The 16444-nt window shown below is 44.0% G+C and overlaps 1 non-coding gene across 2 annotated transcripts in view; it reads right to left on the bottom strand.

The window, feature by feature from the left end:
* Positions 1-1730: 1730 nt before the first annotated feature.
* Positions 1731-16444, bottom strand: part of LOC125451148 (uncharacterized) — a 57874-nt gene continuing 43160 nt past the window's right edge. For both annotated transcript variants that reach the window (XR_009445629.1, XR_009445627.1), the window contains one exon: positions 1731-3726. This is a non-coding gene — a transcript (uncharacterized LOC125451148). The remainder of the gene's footprint in view (positions 3727-16444) is intronic.

Raw genomic sequence — 16444 nt, forward strand, 5'->3', positions numbered from 1 at the left:
AACAGCTTCTCCCAATCTGCCTGATCCAGCCTATTCGTGATATTCTCAAATCTCCTCTCAGCCTTCTTCACTGAAGGAAAACAGTCCCAATTTCTTCAATTTATCTTCCTAATCAAACTTTCTCCTTCCTCCTTCAGTGCCATCATATTTGTGCCATACAAATGCCAGGCAATGAACATCGCCAGTAAGAGACAATCTAACCCTACCCCTTGACATTCAGTGGTGTTACCATCATCAAATCTCACTATCAATATCCTGGGGGTAACCATTGACCTAAAAACTCAACTGGATTCACCACATAAATGCAATGGCTACAAGAGCAAGTTAGAGGCTAGGAATACCGCAGCAAGGAACTCGCCTCCTGACTCCCTAAAGTCGGTCCATCATCTACAAAGCGCAAGTCAGGAGTGTGATGGAATACTCCCACTTGTCTGGAGGGGTGCAATTCCAATAGCAGTCAAGAAGTTTGACACCATCCAAGACAAAGTAACCCATTTGATTGGCATCACATCCACTCCCTCCACCACCGATGCTCAATACCGCAGTGTGTGATATCTACAAAGTGCACTGCCTAAATTCAGTAAACACCTTTAGCACCTTCCAAACCCATGACCACTTCCATCGAGAACGACAGAGGCAGCAGATACATGGGAACACCCTCACCTGCAAGTTGCCGTGCAAGCCACTCACCTTCCTAACTTGGAAATATAGTGCCATTCCTTCACTGTTGCTGGATCAAAATCTTGGAATTCCCTCCCTAATAGTATTGTGGATCAATCCCAGCGTTTCAAGGAGGCAGCTCACAACCACCTTCTCAAGGGGCAACACTAAGTTGAATTGAATTAGTTTTATTGTCACAATAAATGCTGGCCCAGCCAGTTGCACACAAATTCCTTGAATGAATAAAAAAAATTATTGTAAGTCGACTCTGCACTCTCTACAATGCATTCACATCATTCCTATAATGCGGTGCTCATTACCGTACACAATATTCCAACTGAGGTTTAACAAATGTCTTGTACATTTTCAAAATCGCCTCTTGCTTTTGTACTCTACACCCCTATTAATAAAGCCAAGGACACTGTATTACCCTGTATCTCTGTTTTACTCAATTAATCAGGGCTAGTTCAAGTGGAATGTATTCTTGACATTATGAGCTTCAGCAACGTCACACATAGCATCGAGCAGTTCTAAAATAATCAGCAGTGTTGACATCAGGATGTCTCTATAAATGTCAATACAGACAGGACTAGTACGTCTTGGTGATCACAATTAAAAGCTCATATTCCCCACCACCTGAAAAGTCAGATCACAGACAGCATGCCCAGAGCCATTTGATGCTGCTTTGAACATGAATTAGCTGGAGGTAGAAATTCCAACACTCTGATTAATCTGTAATTCCAGCAAGATCCATGGCAGCAGTGGTTAGGAGTTGTCCTTGAAGCAGTCCCTAGATTCAAAGTCCAGGAACAAGTAAGTACAGGAGGTCTCACAGCTGGGAGGGGAGGCCTGGAGAGATGGGGTTGACGGTCTTAATAGAAAGGTGGGGATTGGTGGGGGGGAGTGGGAGCGCTGTAGGGATGTAAGCTATGTGGAGGGAGGGGGCTGTCAAAAGCGCCCTTTTTGGGGGCCATCAATTTCCTTTCTGAGATCCGATTACCTCCTGGCAGGCTCAGAAATAAGACAAGGAGGGAAGCTTAAGAAGCTAGGGAGTCCCTTGCGCTCACTTGTTCTGTGTAAAGTTACAGATAATGAGGTAGAGGATGTTGGGAAGGCCGCCTGGGCAATTTTATGGGCTCCTCCCTTTCCACCCCATCTCAACCCCCTGCATCTGTAAAACCACCAGCAAAGAATCATAAAACTCTGTCCCATCCTGAAAGAGGTTTGCTGTTTCTCTATCACCCATGGGTGCTAATGGCTGGAATTCTCAGCTGTGTCAGATCCAGTTGTTACCCTTGATGGCCAGTGCAGGTGCACAATGCTCTGGGATATCCACTCTCATCAAGTTCTGGCCTCTAGAGTATTCCTGGTTTTAGTCGTCCCACCACTACTGGCTGTTCCTTTAGGAGCCTGGACCCCTCTCTGGAATTCACTCCCTAAATGTCTCCATTCCTCCACCTATCTTTCCTTCTTTTAGATTCTTCTTAAAATTTGCTCCTGAACCCAAACGTATATCTTCTGACCGAATATCTCCTCATGTGGCTCAGTGTTGTATTTTGTGAAGAAAGAAGTTTGAGCAGTAAGGTGTCAAAGGAGGTACATCATTACAAATGAAGCTGTTCTTGTTGGATGAAGGTTTCAGCAGCAATAATGAATTGAGGTGATGAGGTGAGTTGCATCAAAAACAGCTGCCCATTGGTCTCGACTTCAGCTCCTCCTAATTTTCAACTGGTCATGTGGTTTGCCATAGGACATCCAATCAGAACAGTACATCTACCACAGCTGTTTATTCATTGTTTACTCTGGCCAGTTCTGCTAAAGAAATAAAGTCCTTACATTTATACAGTGCTTTTCGACATCCTAAATGTCCACTAGTGCCTCACAGTTATTGGCAGACTTTTCGAAAAGTGGTCATTCTTGTAACGCTGGAAATGCTACAGCCAATTTGCTCACAGAAATACCTCATTAGCAACAATTTGTGATCATGACCAGGAAAATGGGTTCAGTCCCGTTAGTTAGGTGACAAAAATTGGTTAGGATACTGGGGAGAACTTCCTGCTCTTTTTGAAAGGAATACCAAAGTATGCTTGCACCCAACTGAGAGAAAACACGTGGTTTAATATCTGATCTAAAAGGTATCACTTCCTTCAGTGCTATACAAGCTTAAGTTCAACCCAGATGGAACGATGTTAACAGCAGGACCAAGCTTGATACTTGTAGCTAATTTATAGTCCAATTTACAACAGCATACACTGCAGTGATGGGAGAAACATTGACTTCACCAGTAGTACATCAAACAAGGCTTGTGGTTTTGAGCTGCTACTGCAGCGTTTTTGTTTTGTGATGCCTTAGTTAAAGTGATAGAGTGCTTCCTCACTGGACAGCCTGCAGAATAACTGCACCACGAAAATATTGGGCAGTGCAGGCCGTGGAGTTTCAAACTACAAAGGGATTTCTTGGTTCCTTCGCTATGGCAGGGTAAATTTGCTGCTTGGTTGCTCTCTCCTCTCATTTTTCATTGAGGCAGGCTAACAATTTGCTTAGAGATAGTCTGGAGTCTGAGATAACAAAGTGTGGAGCTGGATGAGCACAGCAGGCCAGGCAGCATCAGAGGAGCAGGAAAGCTGATGTTTCGGGTCAGAACCCATCTTTAGAAATGGGCAGAGGAAGGTGACTCTGAAATAAATAGAGAGGGGAGTCGCGGTGATAGCAGGTAGATAGTGGAGCAGATAGGTGGGAGAGAAGACGGACAGATCAAGGAGGTGGGGATGGAGCTAGTAAAGGTGAGTGTAGGTAGGTAGTGGTGAGGATTGGTGAGTGAGGTGAGAGGAGCGGATAGATGGGAGAGAAGACGGACAGGTCAATGAGGTAGGGATGGGGGGTGCCGATCTTGGGATGAGGTCCGGGGTGGGGAGATTTTGAAGGTAGTAAAGTCCACATTGAGACCATTGGGTTGTAGGCTTCCAAGGCAGAATGTGAGGCGCTGTTCCTTCAGTTTCCGGCTGGCATCGTTGTTTATTGCCTGTATAAAAGGCAACTTTTCTCAGCATTGAGGATATCTGCAGACTAATGAAAAGATTTCAGAAGTTATCACACACCCAGTTGGAAATCTGTCCACATACAGATTTGTTTTTACATGAGACAGTTTCTGTCCTGGCTCTAGGACCTCCAAGTCACATATTAAATACACAGAATACATGTTCCATCACTCAGCCACTTATGCAACCACACTGTGGGAATACCTACACCACGTGGCCTACAATTCAAGGCAAAGAGTCACAATACTTTCTGTAGGGGGCCAGGGCACCATGTTAGTCTGGTCAGTGACACACTGCAGCTCCAGAGTTGTGTTCATCTTCTGTGACAGTGAGAGATTGGGAACATCATTACATAACCATTTATCCCAATCTGGATGTTAATCACAGGCTAGCTCTTGGATTAAGTAACAGAATTCATGGATTTTGAGTCAGGATTCTGAATTCAACTGAACCATTAAAAGGTCGGAATTAGTTACTTTTCTAGCGGGACATGCTGTCCTACACAACATCAATTCAAAGCCATCATTCTCTCTCCACAAACTCGAATTAAGAGTAGCTTCCAATACTGCTGTAAAGTCATCATTGTGTTGTAATAAAACAAATTGCAAAAAGAAATTCACAAGGCTGGATCAATGTCTGGTGTGATTAACAAACACTATTTTCTGTTATCAGCATAGACTCTAAAAACATTATGCAACTCAAAGATTTTCCCAATCGGCTGCCTAACACACATGGCCTTTGCACCATATTTTAAACCAAAATGTGGAATAATTAACTATGGACATTTATGCGCTTTGTATTCCATCAAGCTACTTTTCGGAATCTGTGCAAGAGACCTCTTGTACATGCAATGTACCCTAACGTTAAAAAAAACACATTTAATCTGGAATGTCCAGCTTTTTTACCCTTTGCAGGCTTTGAAACTGTGCAATTTACTGTACTGTGGTTCATTCTGGACCCCACGTTGCAAAAGAAATGTGGAGGCAATGGAAAGGGCAAAAGAAAGATTTAAAAGAATAGAGCCAAAGTTGTGAGCATACAACTATCAAGATCTACACAAAAGATTTTTCTCAAGAAAAGAAATGACCCGAGGCTCAACCTAATGAGTAATGAAAAGGTTTGATGGGATAGTTGTGGAGAAGATTTCCCATTTGTTGGGGGCGGCAGTTGTTGTAAGCAGTAGCTAACAATCCAAATAAGGAATGCAGAAGAAAGGTCTTTACCTAGGGAATGGTGGAATTGCAAAACCTGCTGCCACAAGAAATAGTGGGAATAAGTAGCATAGACACATTTAAGGGGAAGCTACATGTGAGGGGGAAAAGGAACAGAGAAGTATGCTGAAATTGGCGAAGAGGGGAGGAAGGAGGCTTACATGGAATGTAATTACTGGAGTAGATCATTTGGAATGAATAGCCTTTTTCTGAGCTGTGCATTCTACGTAATTATATTTCATTTAAAAAAGCCACTGGAGAGGTTATCAGCCCAATTTGCCTGAGCTAGTACAAAATCTCTCTAGGGGGCTATCAGCTGCTGAAGATTCATTTTCCTATTGTTTTCATTGTTGGCCTGTACCTGTCACACTCAGCATCCAGTGAGTCCATGCCTTTGATAGAATGATCAATGTAGTAAAATATTTATGCACCCCATAAATTAACCTAATTAGGGTGCATGGAGAAATCTACAAATGAACCTATTGTCTCACTCCTACACAAACTATCACAAAGGAGAATTATGTATCTTATCTGTCCACTGTTTCATTGGAGATTAAGCACTGCCTGAAATCTTACATGTGATACATTTCATCATTAGCTGGAAAGCTAACTGAGGATTTCCCATGAAATATTTTCATGTTCAGTGGAGATGAGGTTAATGTAAGTATTTTAATTGTAGGGATTAGTTATTCTTGTTTTTTTTTCCCAAGATGTTTGCCCTTGTATTTGGAATTGTCCATACTGTATGTTCAGAAGTCCAGAGTGCTGGTGGTCCAGTATTTTAGTTTCAGGGAACTCAGTTCTTGAATTTTATTGTTGTTGGATTTCGGTTCTTGCTCAGCTTATGACAGCTTTAATTTTATAGGTGTTTGATTAACCCATCTATGTCGACACAGAATACACATTACCCGTCTCGTGTGCCAAATCCATGTCAAAGTACAGATCAGGTAATCTTTGTCTCAATGAGCTCTGATAAGGCCCACAGTCCACCCATTTCAAAACCGTTGATTGTCAATACTGAGACTGCAAGAAAGAGTTGGACTGTTCTTCCCATCAGTAGGAGGCATGCTTACCAGATGCCAGTTTAGCTTTATTCTGAAAGTGAATGAAAGGTCTGAGACAGTCTCTGTGATACCTCTGATAATAAGTTACGATGACAGCTTTATTTAATAGTGAAAACTACCCCTTTGATCTTGCTTAGCTGCAACTCAGACTTCAAAGAAGCAAAGGTGTTAGGTTTCCTTAGTGAATATCTGCTTTTCTAGACATCCATGAGTTGGGTTTATTGCAACACTTACAAATATCTAACCTGAGTAAAATGCCGTGCCAGGTGGATCTTTAGCCAAACAATGAATCCAAGAGCAATGAATTTCAAAACAATATTTTGAAATCTATTTCTTTTGGGTCGTATAACCCGGCTTGTACAGGCTGTTACTCATGGAAGTTTACAACATAAAAATCCATCTATTCAAACTCAGGTCTTTACTTAAAAAATGCAACACAATTCCCACTGACTTCCACCAACTTCCTTCACTAGAAATATTTATCAAATGTCCTTTTAAATGTTCTAAAATCATCTTTATCTCAACTGCTCGCAAGTGGCAAATGATTTCTTGCTGCAACAGCCCTGCGAATAATTTCCCTAAATCTCACGCCTCGCTAATTTGGTGGCAATTTTAACCCTCATTGCTCTCTCTTGCAACCAGAGTAAATAACCTGTCTGAATAATCTTAAACAGTCACAATATATGAAGTCAGCATGGTTCCCCATCTTTGAGAATCTGTGCAATGCACTCTCTATGGCTTGAATATCCACCCTGTAATATCACCGCTGTTGAATTGGTCTGGTTCTGCACAACAGCGACGAAGGGTCTAAATTAATACACTCCATTATTGTTAGAAGGGCATTAGTGATCATGGCACTGTCAGGGGAAATCTGGAGGTGGATGGTTGAATTACAAGAGTTACCTTGTCGACCCTGGTTTTTGTGCTCCTCCTCCTCTTGACCCACAAGCAAAGGTATCAAAACATTCACTTTATCCTCCTTTATCCTCCTCTGACTTGTGCAGCCTTGGCTATTTCCAAAAAGAGTGAACCTAACCATCAAACCTTGATGTGCATTACTGCAATCTGAGTAGCCATATAAATATTGAGACTACAAGAGCAAGTCATAGATTGGGATCAGAGATGATGGGAACTGCAGATGCTGGAGAATCCAAGATAACAAAGTGTGAAGCTGGATGAACACAGCAGGCCAAGCAGCATCTCAGGAGCACAAAAGCTGACATTGGGAGTTCTGCAGCAACTGGAAAGCTAACTGAAGATTCCCGTGAAATGAGGTTAATGTAAGTCTCTTCACACGTCAGGCAGAAGTCGGCAGTGTGATGAAATTCTCTCCGCTCGCCTGGAAGATTGCTGCTCCAAAAGCACTCCAGATGCTCATCACTAATCAGAGTAATACAGCCTGCTTGTTTGGCCGACTATCCCTCAGCTTAAACATTCACCCTGCCCTCTCCCGTTGTGCATAGTGACAGCCATGCGTAGCACTTAGAATGTGTACTGCTGTAATTCACCAAGTCTCCAGCCACAAAGTGGCAGCCTTCCTGTTTGTAAGGCATGAGCTTGTACTATTGGGACCAACTCAGTGTTAAAAATCCTTTGATGTAGCTCAGGAGGAGTTCCACTCTGTTTCATTTGCTCCAAAGTAAGACATTGATGCAGAAGATGCACAATTTATTTGTCTCGGGGTCTTCTTCTTGGCCAATGAGCTTTTTGTTTCTGTTAATCTCTTCCAATGCCCTTCCAAACAGTCCTCCCCAGCCATCAGTGACTCACTTCCAGTTGTCAGTATCAAGTCAACATCTTCATGTCAGTTGCAAGTGCAGACAGGAGATCACTTTTCAGCCAGTTCAGCAGACAAAGGTCATCAGGTATATGGCCATCATCCATCTGATGAACATTGCCAAGTCAGTCCAGACTTTATTGACTTAGCCATGAGTGTGTGCTGATGGAATTAATACAGTCCAGGATCTCTGAATTAGGGGCTTTACCTTACTGAAAGGTGCAGGAAGTGTGTTTAATATAGTGAAAGGACAACTCTTCAGCCTTTTTTCCTGCTTGCCATATGTTGCCAATGGGCTGATGTATATGTGACGCCATAGCCCCCATGGTCCTTTTTATTTAATTCATTCATTGACCAGGTTGCATTTATCGCCCATCTTTAATTCAGGCAGTTCAGATTCAAATACATTGCTATGGGCTTAGAGTCGCATGTAGGCCAGACCAGGTAGGACAGCGGTTTTCTTCCCCTAAAGGACATTAGTGAACCAGATGGGCTTTTCCAACAATGGGTTAATGGTCATTATTGGATTCTTAATTCCAGTTATTTACTGAATTCACATTCAACCATCTGCCATGGTAGGATTTGAACCCAGGTACCCGGAACGTTATCCAGGTCTCTGGATTAACCGTCCAGTGATAATACCACTAGGCCCTTGACTCCCCATGTTCCTGCTAAAGACCAAAACCTGTCCAGGTGAAGAATGGTTAGATTTCTGCCCCTCAGGAACACAAGGTTCTGGGCTGACTCTTACATTTTTTGGCTAAGTTCAAGTTGTGTTGAGATTTTGGTGGATTTGTCACCACAGGGCCTAGCAAGTCCTCTCATTGTATCTTACCAAGCTTGCCTCAATAACTGCCTGCCACAGTCCTATAGTATCTCTCCTGACAAATTTCTGTGCCATTTTACCACACGCTATTCCTTAAATAGATTGCCACTCAGCAAATATGCAGGAATTGACCAGCATCCCTTGCGCCCATGCAATCTTGAAAAACCCTTTACGTACCCAAACAAGTACTGTCAGTCTGGACCCCTGCCCTGCATGGTTTCTGGCATTTTCCACAGACATGGCAGATGGAGGAAGTCAATCTGGCACTTTGTAGGCAGGGTCTTGGAGGTCCTGCTGGATGCGATGCCAATATAAGATTCCCTCTTCTCCAGGAGAAGCAGTGGAGGCCACAACACCAGCCATGCCCCCAGGATAAAGGAGTCATACTTGGTGATTGGACGCTGACTTCTCTCATCCAAGTCATTAATGTATATTGTAAACAACTGTGGTCAGGAGCACTGACTCCTGTGGAATTCCACTAGTTACAGGTTGCCATTCTAAAAATGACTCATTTATCCCAACTCTAACCAGAAATTGAACTGCACTAGCCTTTAAATACAGTGGCTCCAAGACCAGGATAGAGGCTAGGAATCCTGTAGCAAGTAACTCACCTTCCCCAAAGTCTGTTCACAGAACAGGGGTGCAATGCAATACTCTCCAATTGCCTGTTTTAATACAGCTCCAATAATACTCAAGAAGCTTGACACCATCCAGGACAAAGCAGCCCACATGTTTGGCACCATATCAACAAATGTCTGCTCCCTCCACTACTGAGTTTCAATAGCAATATTTGGAATATTTACAAAATGCACTGCAGAAATTCACCAATGATCCTTAGATAGCACCTTACAAACCTGTGACTCCTTCCATCTAGAAGGATAAGGGCAGCAGATACATGGGAACAACCCAACGTGCAAGTTCCCCTCTAAGTGCCTTACCTTCCTGACTTCGAAATGTATCACCATTCCTTCAGTGCCGTTAAGACAAAATCTTGGAACTTCCTCCTGAACAAAATTGTGGATTTACCTATAGTACATGGGCTACAGTGGTTCAAGAATGCAGCTCAGCACCCTCTTCTCAAAGACAACTTGGGTAATAAATGCTGAGAAATAAATACTGTTCCAGCCAGTGATGCCCATATCCCACAAACAAAGAAGAAAGAAAAATAATAAGCCTCTATCTTTTTGGTATTTTTTAAAATATACTTAAAGAAGTGCTTACTGTCCATTTTTAGTTTACATGCCAGTTTGTCCTTATAACTTAATTCCTCTCTCTACTTTTTTTTGGGTCATCTTTAATTGGCTTTCAAAACTTTCCCAGTCCTCTGGCTTACCACAAATCTCTTTTCCACACTGCATGTTTTTCTTACAATTTGTTACTATCTTGAACTTCCTTGGTTAATCATTAGCAGTTTATCCCCTTCTTAAGATCCTTCTTTCTCACTGCAGTATAACTTTGCTGTGAGGCATGAACAATTTTTGATTTATTTACCATTTATTTCGAGAGGACTAGAATATAAAAACAGGATATAAAAGCAGGGATGTACTTCTGAGGCTTTATACAGCTTTGGTCAGACCACATTTAGAGTATTGTGGTCAATTTTGGGCCCCATTCCTCAGGAAAGATGTACTGGCCCTGGAGTAGATCCAGAGGAGGTTAACAAGAATGATCCCAGGAATGAAAGGTTGAACATATGAAGAACTTTTGAGGATTCTGGATCTATATTTGATGGTGTTTAGAAGGATGAGAAGGATCTAATTGAAACTGACAGAATACTGAATGGCCGGGCTAGAGTGGACGTTGGGAAGATGTTTCCATTGGCAGGAGAGACTGAGACCCAAAGGTGTAGCCTTAGAGTAAAGGGAAAACCTTTTAGAACAGAAATAAGGAAAAGCTTGTTTAGCCAGAGAGTGGTTAATCTATGGGATTCACTGCCACAGAAGGCTGTGGAGGCCAGGTCACTGAGTACATTTAAGATGGAGGTGGATAGGTTCTTGATTGTTAAGGGGATTGAGGGTTATAGAGAGAAAGTGGGAAAATTGGGTTAAGAAACTTATCAACCATGATCGAATAGTGGATCAGACCCGAAGGGCTGAATGGCCTAATTTCTGCTCCTAAGTCTTATGGTCTAACATATTGCTGTAGGTAACTGTCCTGATTATGCTCTATCAATTCTTCATCATCACGATCTTTTCCAATTTTTACAATCTAAGAGGAGGTTAAAGTCAATCATGATTACCATTCTGCCTTCTTTTTTACATGCCCTTGTTATCTTCTGTTTTATTCCCTGTCATACTGAACAGCTACTGTTAGGGGTCCTACAGACTGCTCCCTCTAGCATCTTCCTCCTTTTCTTATTTCTTAACTACCCCCATATAGATTCTGCACAATCCAATCCTAGATCATTTCTTGTGATTATTCTGATGCCATCTCATACTAACAAAGTTGTCCCACCAAACAATTCTTCTTTTTCTGCTCAGCTAGTGATGTTCACAATTCAAAAGAAGTCTCATCAAGACAGGAGGGAGATAGAGGGCAGGAAACTTTGGACAATCTTGCTAAGGAAATGTCAAACTCCACTATTACAGAAATAGTATCAGGATTTTTTAAAAGAAATCATAATACAATCAGGCAGAGTCAACATGGCCGTGCAAATGGGAAATTGTGCTTAACCAGTTTATTAGAGGTGTTTGAGGATGTAAAGAGTAGGGTGAACAAAGGAGGGTGACTCGATCTAGTATATTTGGATATCCAAAACACTTTTGATAAAGTGCCTCTTAAAAGGATACTTAACAAGTCAAAAGATTATGGTGCTGGGTGATACATTAACATTGGTAGAGGATTGACTAACTGCCATGAAATAGCATTGGATTTAGTGAGTTAATCGATGAACTATAACAATGCATTTATGACAGGGATCAGCCTCAAGTATTTAGGACTTGGAATGCAATATCTCACTAAACTCAAAAGAGGAAACTAAGGGTTGCTAAAGCAGTTTAAAAATCTTTCCACCTCTGATTGCCTGGAGGCTGCCATCAACTCAACTCTCCTCCTCCTGGTAAGGATCTTTCTTTTCTGCTTTCCCTTTCTTTGGTTGTAAAAGATCAAATCAGTAATAAGCAGGAATTATCTCAACAAGTGGCTGGAGAAGTGAGTTAGCTTAAGTCATTTGATTTCTTGGAACAGCTGTCTTTAGCTCACTGTTCCAAATGACTTTCTGACCATTTCTTTTAAAAAGTATTGAAAACCAGAAACCCATTGAATTAGAATCGAAGTTCTCAAAAATATTATTTTATAAGCTTTCATCACAAATAGAAAAGCAGAATATTACTTAAATGGAGAGAGATCACAGAAGATTACAATACAGAGAGATTTTAGTCTCCTTGTGAGTAAAGAACAAAAAATTAATATAGCATGTAATTCAGAAGACAAATGGAACGTTGGCCTTTATTTGTATAAATATATGGAATTCCATGGGGCATTGGTAATACCACGCTTAGATTGTTGTGTATAGTTTTGGTCTCTTTACTTAGGAAGGGATATAATTGTATTGGAAATGGTTCAGAGGACAATCACCATGTTGATTCTTGGGACAAAGTGATTATCTATAGATGAAACATTGATTAGGTCCACTCTGCACATCGAGGAGATTAAAAGAATGAAATGTAATTTTATTGATGCATATAAAATTTGGAAAGAGGTGTAAATGGTGAGAGGATAGTTCCTCTTGTGAAGGAATCCTAAGGAGAGGCCAACTAGGCTTTCCCCCCGGAGTGTGGGAAGCTGAGCAGTGACCTTAAAAAGGTTTATAAGATCATGAGGAGTATGGATGGGCTGATAACAAGGTCCTTTTCTCAAGGTTTGGGAGTCTAAAACTGGAACGCATAGGTTTTATGCAACAGGGAAAAGATTTATAAGGGACCTGAGGGGCATCTTCTTTATGCAGAGAGTGGTGCGAGTATGGAACAAGCTGTCAGAGGAAGTGGTGGAGGTGAGTACAATTACAACAGTGAAAAGGTATTTGGATGGGTACATGATTAGGAAGGATTTAAAAGGATATAGGTCAAATGCTGGCAAATGGGACCAGATCAGTTTAGGATATCTGGTCGGTGCGGATGAGTTGGACTGGAGAGACTGTTTCTGTGCTGTAAAACTCTGTGACTAAGACTAGAAGCTTGGCTGTCCCATTCAGACTAATCTGACTCTCCTTTTCACACCCCAATCTCATTGTACCTCCTCCAATCCAATCCACTCTCCTGCTAAGTATCCACATCCTTTAATATCCCAGCAAATTCCATTGTCCTCTTCACTCTTCATGCCCTTTGCTGCCCCACTCAACCTAAGATCATAAGAGAATCGAAGAACAGTAGTGGGAGTAGGGTGTGGGATTCTTAAAGCCTACTCCTCCATTCCCGGCATTCATCATTGATTTTACAACTCATAAAATCACTCCACCTTCCTCTCCTACCCCCATAAGCCTTCATTCTCTTTGTGGCCAACAGTTTATCAACTTGAATATCCATGATGATTGAGCTCTCTGGGTTAGAGCTGTACTAGATAGTTGACACTTTTTTTTATTCATTCATGGGATGAGGACATTACTGGCTAGGCCAGCATTTATTGCACATGCCTAATTGCCCAGACGCTATTTAAATGTCAGCCATATTGCTGTGGGTCTGGTGTCACATGTAGATCAGAGCAGGTAAGGATGGAAGTTTCCTTCCTTAAAAGATGTTAATGAACCAATAGGTTTTTTTTCCATTAATAATTAACAATGGCTTCATGGCCATCATTAGGCTCTTAATTCCAGATACTTATTGAATTCAAATTCAACTATCTGCCATGGCAGGATTCAAGCCATGGTCCCCAAGACATTACCAGGGTCCCTAGATTAATTGTCCGGCAATAATGCCACTTGGCCATCGCCTCCAGGAACTACAGCATCTAATTTTAAACTTTTCAGTTATGGGAGACAATGGGGAGAATTCTACAAGGAGGAAATTGGGCTCCAATGTCAGGGTCAAAAGCAGGTCCCACGATGTGATGGCAGCTGGGTTCTGAGGAGGGGTCACCAGACCCGAAACATTAACTCTAACTTTTTTTCTTCACAGATGCTGCCAGACGAGCCTTTCCAGCCACTTTGGTTTTTGGTTTGTGGTGCCAGCCGAACGTGGCTGTGCACTAGTTTTGGGACTGGCATTTTCTGACTGACTGCCACAGGACCCAGTGCCTCATTGAGGATGGTAGATCAGAAGGACAGTAGTTTTCTGGACCCAACAGCCTATGGGGAGGGGTGGGCACCACAATGGAGTGGAAAAGACCCAAAGCGTAAGAGAGATATGTTGAAAGAAAAGTATTTTAGGTCATAGGGCTAGCCCTCTGGGGTTGCAGGTGCTGCCTTTCCTGTCCTTGGTCCCATCCTTGAGCTGCAGAATCTGAACCCCAGACTGCTGCTGGGAGCTGCCAAACACATTTATAACCAGGCCATCAAGGTTTAAAATGAGGCAAGGTGTGAATCCTCCTGTTTTTGTCTCTATCTCTCTCCACTTCCTCTTAATTTCTCTCTATCACTTTCTGTCACCCTTTTCCTTTTTCTCTCATTTATTTTCTGTGACCATTTCTCCACTTCTCCCTCTCTTTACGCCTCACATTTACCTTGGTCTTTCTGTCTCCCCTGAACTGCTCCATCGCCTCCTTTCAGTCTCATCGCCTGTCTATCAGTAGTGCTCTCTTTGTGTTAATGACAATGACACTGCTAGAATAAGCCATTTGTTGTAGAATTGCAAACTTTTCACAGAGTCTAAGCTGGAGTCACCTTTCAATCAACGAAAGGAGAGAGCAGTAATTGTATGTTAGAAAGTAACCTACCACCAGAGGGATAATAAAATGTGAGGCTGGATGAACACAGCAGGCCAAGCAGCATCTCAGGAGCACAAAACCTGACGTTTCGGGCCTAGACCCTTCATCAGAGAGGGGGATGGGGGGAGGGAACTGGAATAAATAGGGAGAGAGGGGGAGGCGGACCGAAGATGGAGAGTAAAGAAGATAGGTGGAGAGAGTGTAGGTGGGGAGGTAGGGAGGGGATAGGTCAGTCCAGGGAAGACGGACAGGTCAAGGAGGTGGGATGAGGTTAGTAGGTAGCGGGGGGTGCGGCTTGGGGTGGGAGGAAGGGATGGGTGAGAGGAAGAACCGGTTAGGGAGGCAGAGACAGGTTGGACTGGTTTTGGGATGCAGTGGGTGGGGGGGAAGAGCTGGGCTGGTTGTGTGGTGCAGTGGGGGGAGGGGATGAACTGGGCTGGTTTAGGGATGCAGTAGGGGAAGGGGAGATTTTGAAACTGGTGAAGTCCACATTGATACCATATGGCTGCAGGGTTCCCAGGCGGAATATGAGTTGCTGTTCCTGCAACCTTCGGGTGGCATCATTGTGGCAGTGCAGGAGGCCCATGATGGACATGTCATCAAGAGAATGGGAGGGGGAGTGGAAATGGTTTGCGACTGGGAGGTGCAGTTGTTTGTTGCGAACTGAGCGGAGGTGTTCTGCAAAGCGGTCCCCAAGCCTCCGCTTGGTTTCCCCAATGTAGAGGAAGCCGCACCGGGTACAGTGGATGCAGTATACCACATTGGCAGATGTGCAGGTGAACCTCTGCTTGATGTGGAATGTCATCTTGGGGCCTGGGATGGGGGTGAGGGAGGAGGTGTGGGGACAAGTGTAGCATTTCCTGCGGTTGCAGGGGAAGGTGCCGGGTGTGGTGGGGTTGGAGGGCAGTGTGGAGCGAACAAGGCATAGAGCAGTTTTTCCGCCGTCTTCGCCTCCATGCCTACTTCTTCAACCGGGAACCCAACCCTCCTTCCACTGACCCCTTCACCCGCTTCCAACACAAGTCCTCCTCCTGGACACCACCCCCAGGCCTCCTACCCTCCCTCGACCTCTTCATCTCCAACTGCCGTCGAGACATCAACCGCCTCAACCTCTCCACCCCTCTCACCCACTCCAACCTCTCCCCCGCAGAACGGGCAGCCCTCCGCTCCAACCCCAACCTCACCATCAAACCCGCAGACAAGGGTGGCGCAGTGGTAGTATGGCGCACTGACCTCTACATCGCTGAGGCCAGACGCCAACTCTCCGACACCACCTCCTACCGCCTCCTCGATCATGACCCCACACCCGAGCACCAAACCATCATCTCCAAGACCATTCACGACCTCATCACCTCAGGGGACCTCCCACCCACAGCCTCCAACCTCATTGTTCCCCAACCCCGCACGGCCCGTTTCTATCTCCTTCCCAAAATCCACAAACCTGCCTGCCCTGGTCGACCCATCGTCTCAGCCTGCTCCTGCCCCACCGAACTCATCTCCACCTATCTGGACTCCATTTTCTCCCCTTTGGTCCAGGAACTCCCCACCTACGTCCGTGACACCACCCACGCCCTCCACCTCCTCCAGGACTTCCAATTCCCTGGCCCCCAACACCTCATATTCACCATGGACGTCCAGTCCCTGTACACCTGCATTCCGCATGGAGATGGCCTCAAGGCCCTCCGCTTCTTCCTGTCCCGCAGGCCCGACCAGTCCCCCTCCACCGACACTCTCATCCGCCTAGCTGAACTCGTCCTCACACTCAACAACTTCTCTTTTGACTCCTCCCACTTCCTACAGACTAAGGGGGTGGCCATGAGCACCCGCATGGGCCCCAGCTATGCCTGCCTCTTTGTAGGTTACGTGGAACAGTCCCTCTTCCGCACCTACACAGGCCCCAAACCCCACCTCTTCCTCCGGTACATTGATGACTGTATCGGCGCCGCCTCTTGCTCCCCAGTGGAGCTCGAACAGTTCATCTACTTCACCAACACCTTCCACCCCAACCT

Source organism: Stegostoma tigrinum, chromosome 3 (assembly GCF_030684315.1).
Source record: "Stegostoma tigrinum isolate sSteTig4 chromosome 3, sSteTig4.hap1, whole genome shotgun sequence".
Classification (NCBI taxonomy): Eukaryota; Metazoa; Chordata; class Chondrichthyes; order Orectolobiformes; family Stegostomatidae; genus Stegostoma; species Stegostoma tigrinum.